This window comes from Echinops telfairi, unplaced genomic scaffold (genome assembly GCF_000313985.2).
Source record: "Echinops telfairi isolate 266 unplaced genomic scaffold, ASM31398v2 ScPeMD7_7420;HRSCAF=8458, whole genome shotgun sequence".
Lineage (NCBI taxonomy): Eukaryota > Metazoa > Chordata > Mammalia > Afrosoricida > Tenrecidae > Echinops > Echinops telfairi.
In genome coordinates, this window is record NW_022111320.1 from 30,233,366 (window position 1) to 30,242,211 (window position 8,846).

Sequence of the window (8,846 nt, forward strand, 5' to 3'; positions counted from 1 at the left end):
GGCACAACTCATTTTAAAGGTGATTTAACCATGGGGGGAGTACTCTAAAATTGATTTTGTAATGATTGTACAATTCTCCTTGATATGATTGAACTATTTAATTCTATGATATGTGAATTATGTGCCAATAAAACTGTTGGGGGAAAAAGAAAAGAAATAGTCAGGTCCAGGTTCAGGTAAGTTTCAAGTCCCAGTGTCAGATTTTAAGCTGGAGACTCCCCAGTAGATGCAGGGGCTGAGGGACCCAGAATTGCCAAGAAGACCACAGGCTGGTAGGCTTGTGGCTACCCAGTTCAATGAATCCAAAATTGACAGCAGATGGCAGGCCATTAGCTCAAGTCAACCAGAAAACAATGAGCCAAGGCAGGAATCAGACTGAACAAAAAGCAAGTAAGATTTCCCAAAGCATCCACTTAAATAGGAAGGGGTGGGGGTGAGGGGACATTTATGCACACCTGCACGAATTTCCTTTTAATTGCATCAGGACAATGAGCTGAGTAAGGAAGGGGGTTGCTTTCCATTCCCGTCTTACAACGGACAGGATGCTCACAGCAGATCCCATGTTGGAGCTGACTGTATTGCGGTACATCACATCATGGAGGATTACTAGACCTTAACTGGCAAACCACTGAAATTACTGGCCCAGTCAAGTTGACACAAACTCTAGCACAATGGTTTTACAAGACCTTCATGATAAGCATGCTTCTAGATACTATTCTCCATTCTATCATATCACAAGCTTATGAAACTTTATTAGCCATTCTAGATTTTGCCTCATGCCTTATTCCTCTGGGAAGTGCTTTCCACTTTCCACTCCTCCAACAGTCTGGTGAAATTGTTCCTCCTCCAGGCAGCTTCTCAAACCATACTTGCAGAATAGCCCACCTCTCTCTACAGGACATCAGATTCTCATTTCTATTATGGTCCTAACCCTTCACAAGATCATGATCAATGTACAAGTTTGTCTCCTCTATTACTGTGGGTTTCTCAAGAAGTGAGATTTCTCTTTTCCAACTTTGTAATTTCAGAATCTAATACATGTTGACTGAAGACATTAATACAGAATTCAATGTCAACGCACGTCATCGGGCACCCACTCTATGTTAGACACTGTGCTGGATCAGTGGGTACACAGGGATGAAGAGAGTACTCCTCTCCCCACTTGACATGCTGCAAATGAGGAACTGACACCATCCAGAGTACCTCCTTCTATGACTTCCCGTCAACAGTAGGAGGTAAGATCAAATACTTATGTGGATAGAATTACCTTAGCCCATACACTCAAAAGTCAAAGAAAACAGCTGTATCGATTTGAGTAGAAGCAGACAAAGCACATTAAAATATTTTATTCTGAAGGAATTTTATTCCATAAAAGATCTGCCTTCAAAAACATTATGATACAATCTCATTCACCCTTAGATTATTTGCTAAGCAGGTATGAAATGCAAGAAGTCTGCATTTCTGAAGTAGACTACAAATGTTCACTTAACCATGTTAAACTCAGAGTTAAGCCTCCCAAAAGAAAGGATGTTGAGATGGCTCCCAGCATCTGTGCATACGAGGAAGTACCCCCCCCCTCCCGAAAAAAATGGGGAAAAGCTCTGCTAGGTGGCACCTTCATAGTACACATTTTCCCACTGGGCAAACATCCAGCAACTCGCTCTCAGTTAGTGCACCCAGTGGTGTCACCTGGGAAGGTTCTCTCTGGTCACAGTGAATTTTTTCATAAGAGGAGTTTTGCTTGAACCTTGGGGTTGTTTTGTTTTGTTTTGTTTTGTTTTTGTGATGGCCAATTTAAGAGAACAGCATGCTGCTGTGAAATTTTGTTTCCTGCTCAGGAAAAATGCAGCGGAGAAACTGTTGTGATGGTGAACACAGCACACAAGGACAGTGCTGTGGGAAAAACTCAAGTGTACAAGTGTTTTCCTCATTTCCAAAAAGGTGAAATGTCAATTGATGGCAAATCTTGTTCTGGACATCCATGGACTTCCCAAATGGGTGAAATTGTCAATATAATGCATGCACTTGTGCTCACTGACAACAGACGATTGAAGAGGTAGGGAAGTTATCTGGACTATCTTGGAGCTCAGTTCAGTGAATTTTAATGGAAGATTTGGGAATGAGAAGGGTCACTGTGAAATGTGTGCTTCGGGTTCTGACTAACCAGGGAAAAGAGCATCGAATGGAAACATGCTGTGCTTTGAAAGAATAGCAAAGTGACCCAGACTTTTTGTCCAAGGTCATTACTGATAACAAGACAGTGTGCTACTCTTACAACCCCAAAGCCAATCAAGCCAGTGGAAGATACCATTGTCACCTCGCCCAACCCCCCACCCCAAATTCAAAAATTGAAATCAAAGATTGAGACCATGCTCATTAGTTTTTTTCATGGGAAGGGGATAGTGCTTTTAAGAGTCCTTCCACCAGATCAGACCATTAATCAAGCTTTCTCTTTAGAGGTTCTGAAATGATTGTGTAGCAGTATGAGGCAAAAAAAGGCCTGGTTTTTAGCAGTCCAGGGACTGGATTTCCCACCTTGACAATGCACTTGCTCATGCAGCCATTGAGCACAAGTGCATGAATTATTAGGGGCGTTGATGGATGTCCAGAACAAGGTTTTTGCTCCAGTTTTTGGCAAAAACAGCATGCCTCTCAAGCCCCACCCACCTTACTCACCTGACCACACTCTGTGAGACTTCTTTTTGTTTCTGCAAATGAAGAGGAACCTGAATGGACAGTGATTTGGTGACATAAAAGAGGTGAAGGAAAAAAGCAAGGGAGATGTCGTCAGCTATCCAAACAGGTAAGTTTGAAAAAAGTTTCCAAGAATGGAACTGCAGATTTGACAAATGTATTAAGTCTAATGGAGATTACTATGAACGTGATAAGGTTGTTTTGGAAAAAAAACAAAACAATTTAACACTTAGCTTTGAAAAAAATTCTGGTGTTTTTGGAGTCCTAAGTCACAGGCCTGCATTTAAGTGCCAACTCCGCTTTTGGACCCAAATTAATGAGGTCACAGGGCCTCATTTTCCTCACCTGTAAGATAGAAAGAAAAGAAGCCAGACCCATTGATCCGTATGGTCCAATCCAGTCCTAACTGTAGGAGTCCTGACTAGCAAATAATAATAAGTATCAAGTCTTCTCCTCCCCTCTTCCTATACACAAGCAGGAAATACATAACCAACAAATGTATCCATTGAAGTTGATCCATGGTAGACCTGTGTGAATCAAAGTAGAACTGCATTCCACAGGGTTTTCAATGGCTGGAGGGGTGGGGTGTGGTTTGGAAAGAGATCATCATCATATCTGCTGTCAAAGGTACCTCTGGGTAGATTTGAACTTCTATCCTTTCCATTATTGGCCAAGCACATAAACCATGTACATCACCCACAGACCCCTAAGCAATATAGGGTATATATTTTTTCTATATTTTATTCTAAATGGTAGGGCATTTAATATTTTCAAATTATCCAGGTGCTTCATTCTCATGGGAAGTCATACTGGTTTTTAGCCTCCTCCTTGTTCCAGTAATATCACTCTGAATTACCTAGCAACTATGTCCTCTCCAAAGGATATACTTTGTTGGAATGTTCGATGAAGGTATCCACCCTCCTCTGGCCAAGCAGCAGAACGTCTGATCCCAATGAGGCCAACTAGACAAACTTTCGGCCAGCTCAAGGCGTGAGTGGTGTGACATAAAGAGCAATAGGGGGAATTGATTCTTATATCATCACCCTCTATAGCCCTTTCAGCCTTTTTGACAACTCAGACCTTCTGAACCTCACTAGTTTCTGTATTCCTCAAAAGCCAACTTTAGCATGCTTGGATTCTGTGATCACTCTATAATGAAATGCTGTTTTCCTTGTGGTAGTGCAGTCATTTCTGTTGCTTGCAGCCCAAGGGTCCTAAAGGATACAGTCATTGTTTAATTCTCAAAATCTTCCACTGGCATGTCCCTTTTGTTGTTGATTTGGTTGTGATGCCCCATCGAGTTGGTTCCAACTCATCCCAACCCCTTGTAAAACGTCCTACTGTCGGGTCCTGTGCCATCCTGACAATAGCTATGTTTGAGCCCATTGTTTCAGCCACTGTGTTGATCCATTTCATTGAGCCTATTCCTCATTTTAGCTGCCCTTCAAAAGCATGATGTCCTTTGCAGGTTTTTGAGAAATCGGGATAATTCTTTTGTAAACCATTGCCCACCAGTAAAAGATCCAAAAGGGAAATACACTCAAGGAGCAAGTATCTTGACCCACCCCAACTTCATTTGACTCTAGAGTGAGATGTAGGCATTATGTCTAGCCCTACAGTTTTGTGGGAAACTGAAAATCATACAAAAACACGGGGCCCCAGCCAACTCATTTGCATTCTCAGAACTGCAATCACAATAGTGATATTATGCACAGATGCTGCACTGTTAGCACCTAAAAGACATGGAATCAAAACCTTTTTATCTTTCATCACTTGTGAGCCATACTAGGTAAGCACTGAAATTATTCCTGTTTCAAAGACTGAGGATAGGTTAAAACCTTGGCCAAAAGTTGATAACTAGCAAAAGCCAGAACTGAGATGAAAACAGGGATCTTTCTGATTCCACAGCCAAAAGTCTTAATCCAGGTGCCTTCCAGTTTAATGTGGGCAGGCCCCTGTTTCTGGGCAGGCAGTCAGAGTCCATCTGGCAAATACAATGCAAAAAACTAAAGGGCTTCCTCTATGTTCCTCACAGCTTCCTCCATTTGATCAATCACCTTTTCTCCTCTGCTTGCCACTGGAGACTTGGCTGTCCTCAGGGTAAAGGCAAACCAACTCTTTGTACTGACATATACTATCTTACCTGGAGCAGGAGTGTTTTCCAGATGAAATGAAAAAGGGGACTCACATCACACAAGTTAACAACTCTCAAGAGCTTTGCCAAAGTGGCAGCTCCCACAGAGCTGACAGCAGCCTGATGTAGAGTGGGGGGGATCTCAACCTTTGCACTTCTAGCTGTTCCTATGCACCAGAAATCAGGGGGAGCAGTCACCTCTATAGTAAATCTGACACATAAATGCCCTTCCCAGGAAGGTTTACAGGTATAAAGAAACCATAAAATACAAGCAGGACAGATTAGAGAATGTCAAGATGTTACACATTCATTCAAGGAAAAATGTCTAGACTGGTCTAGCTAATAGTATTAGGCCAATGTTATTTTGTCATTTTGATTTACACGCCATGATTACGTAAGCCAGTTAATATGAGGGGAAGCTGGGAAAAGAGTCCATAGAAATGCTCTCAGCTTTGCAATTTTTCTGTAAATCTAAAATTATTGCAAACTAAGAGGCTTTTGAAAATGTACTGGACAGGCTGGGCAATTCATCAATGAAGTATCATTAGCAGCAACATTAAAGAGTTCCTCTAGTCCAAAACCACAAGGATAACATGTGCTGCAAACTAAAGCTGTCACCAGAGGTAAAGAGACAAGAAGGTTCAGTCATGACAACTCAGACCCAGGCGATAAATACACTGTTCCACACAAAGCATCTCTGTCAATAGTAAAGTGTAGAAGTATGTGAGTGTGTGGGTGTGTCTTAGAGAGACCGCGAGAGAAAGAGAAGGGGCAAGAGAGACTTGATGAGAAAAAAATTGAAGGGGAACAAGAAGGAATCATTTATTTGGCTCTCTGGGATCCAGAGAGGAATACACACAGCAGCCCCATTAATTTGATGGTATTAAGTAAGGTATTAACATCCGGGTCCCTCATGTCAAGAAATGTTTTCGTTCAAGCTTTGCAAATAAAGTTTCACAAATAGCTATCCAAGAGCTAATGAGCATAGCCAAAGGATTTCAGAAGAGTTTTAAACTGCACCTGAAAGAAATGGAATATTTGGATTCTATACAAAACTGTAAGAAAGTGTTGAGAAGGGTCAGCTCCAGAATCAAGAACACCTTCAAAGATCAGAGGGTCATTTACTCGACGACCCTAACCTTTATCTCTGAGACTCAAAGAAAAGCGATTTGCCCAGCTTAGAGGACCCTCTTTTCCAATATAAGGAAGGAGGCCTTGAACTGACAGGTAAAGAAATGCACACACTGTCCCACAGAGAGTTATACCATAGTGCTCTGGATGTTATTGTGAGGAGGAGACAGACTTTGAAAGGGTTTAATACCTCCTCCTGGCACACAGGAGTCCCAGGCCATCTATTTAGGATCTTCAATCCTTGGCATAGAATGTGGCTGCTTTAACAGTTATTTTCAAAGTAGCTGCTTGAGAAGAATGAAGCATCGTTATTCTAGGAACAGAAAGTGCCAGTCATGTCATGAAACTCTGGCATTAAAAAAAAGAAAGGAAGAAAAAAAAATCCCTTGACTGATCCAGTTTCCTAACCATTCTTCCTATTTTATAGACTTTCTGAGGCCGTGTGAGTGTGGACCTGTAATTTAGGAGAAAATCTGATCTGACACTAAGCTCCAATTTCTTTTCCAATAAGACAACTGGAGTAAATTCAGAAGAGAATAAACCATGGCCTCAAATAATAATAAAAAATATGCCATTCAGAGGGCATCTCCAAATTTAAGATAAACGATTCAGCATTCATAGTTAATATTCCTATTAGTCTTGACTGAAAAGAAAACATAAAAGTTCAATACATCACATACATGTAGATATTTGGTGGAATAATTTAGACACCAAAGGCCTTTCTAGTAATAAAACCAGGATTTGCTGTGGAGAAAAAATTATCCATTTATTACTTGCCTTAGTATCCATCAAAGCCAAAATCTGCTATTGAAGTCTCAAACACAGCAAACATCCTCACACACTTAGAATAACCTTAAGTGCTCGAAGGGTTAACACAGCTGATTTCTGGCTCAAGAGACGGGTTCCCCAACAACAACAAAATGTAAGGCAAAACACCTGGAGGGAAAAAAGTAGTATTTTGTTTCCCCCTCAAGAAATTGCAAATATAAAGCAAATCACATCAGTGGAATCCTCAATTATCTACACATGCTAATTAACTAAATGTAATCAAGCCGTTTTCAATCCCTTTCACCTGCTGTAATATTGCTAGTGCCTTGGCTCCCTTGTCCCTCACAAGCGGTGGAACATTAGACAGGCTGCATGGTGCGTCCAAGGGAACAAACACAGCACGGATTTTTGCTGATGGCAGGAATTTCTCGGGCTCAAGGCATAGGAACCAACAATATGGAAATCCCAGCACTGGCAATATATTTTAGTTACTCCCCACACCTCTTTTGCAAGAGAGACTTAAAAGTTCAATTAGGTAATACGATACTCGGTGATGGTTATTTCATAAAACAGAGCTCACACAGTCATTGGAAGTAGTAAATATGCAGTCAGGACAGAATTTAAATATTCATGAAATCAAGAGCAACAGAGAGGGTGAGGATACCGGATTATTAAAATTCCTCCTAGTTTTCACAATGTGAATCTTGTAAGCATTTGTAAGACACCCCGATCCCGTCTCGAGTGTGTACAAATCCCGTTCCTTGGTAGACTGCCATTGAAATTACAATATTGATCTTGGTAGACAAACAACACAGTCTCAATTCTTAGCTCAGATGCAAAATGCAGAACAATCTCGAGCACCAGCAAATCCCAACTTGTTAAAAGTGAGCCAGGCTACACGGCTAGAACAGCCACACTCCCTGTGAGCCCGATGTGTTCCGGGCATTTGGTTCATCCACCAGCGCCTTAGGAAAGGTTCAAGGAGAAGCACTTCAGCAAATGCAATTCTTCTTCTGATCAGCACAAGTGCCCAATTCCTTATACACCTCTTTACGTGAGAACAAGTGAGAATGTACATCGAGTGGCCCATCTTTGGTTCCGATATTCTGATTTGTTGGACAAACTCCCCCCCTCCTCCCAATATTAGCAGCCAAATTCAAACTGTTTTGGCAAAAAAGCACGTGTACACATTATACAGATACAACGGAACAATGCTTGCTTCCATAAGCACAAACTCCAGGAACACAAACTCCAAGTGTGTGTGGCAAAGAAGACGGACAGGCAGAGACAAAGCTATAATAAAGATGCTCGGCTTAAATGGCCAAGGTATGCATTTCTAGGCCATTTCCCGTATTTTCCAATTTTCTCCGCAGAAGAAACATCAACCCCAGAATGGCATTGAGACCAGTACTGGAATCCAATTGCTTGAAGACCTCTTACCCCCCTCGCCCTCCCCAATAAGGAGTAGGGAACCCCTGATCTACAATGACACAGCAGGGCTGTGAAAGATTTGCATCTGCTGGCAGGCGCTAGGTCCCTGCCCTCCTAGGTAGGAGGATGCCAGCCAGGGAGGACCTTGACTGGGATCAGCAGGGCTCTGAATTCTGCAAAGGAGCCAAACTTTACTCCCATTGTTATCATCTCAGGTTGATGTCACCTCCCTCCAAGGAGTCTCAGAAGCCACTCCTGCACACACGTTTCCCCTAGTCCATCCAAATGAGCCCATTAGACAGTTCAGGGCGAGCGAAGGTCTCTCAGCCTTGCTCCCCTGAGGCGCTCTGCTCCGGGCATCACCTGCCACCACCGACCGACAAGACTTTACTCTGCACACAGAGCCGAACGCGGAAACCAGGACGGACTTGGGCACACGCCTTCCAGTTCAGAAAGTCACTGACGCCCACAGATTCCTCTAAAGCTCACGCCTCCGCCACTTCTGCCCCCCTCCCCCAGGGAAGGGGGCTGGGGGAGCCGAGGGGTTCCAGTGACAGCCGCTCCTACGAGATCGCCTTGGTTTTGTTCCAGGGGTGGCACAGCGCTCCACACTGTGCACCTACCTTGCTCTCTCCTTTCTCGCCGAGGGGTCTCTTCTCGGGGTCGTCGCCGTCCTCCGCGCTGGCCC

General features: G+C 42.9%; 1 long non-coding RNA gene across 1 annotated transcript in view; it reads right to left on the reverse strand.

Annotated features, from left to right (window-relative positions):
• The window catches only part of LOC123522524, a 227,983-nt gene extending 219,156 nt beyond the window's left edge, over positions 1-8,827 (reverse strand). The window contains exon 1 of the long non-coding RNA XR_006680782.1: positions 8,782-8,827. This is a non-coding gene — a long non-coding RNA (uncharacterized LOC123522524). The remainder of the gene's footprint in view (positions 1-8,781) is intronic.
• Between the last annotated feature and the right edge of the window lie 19 nt (positions 8,828-8,846).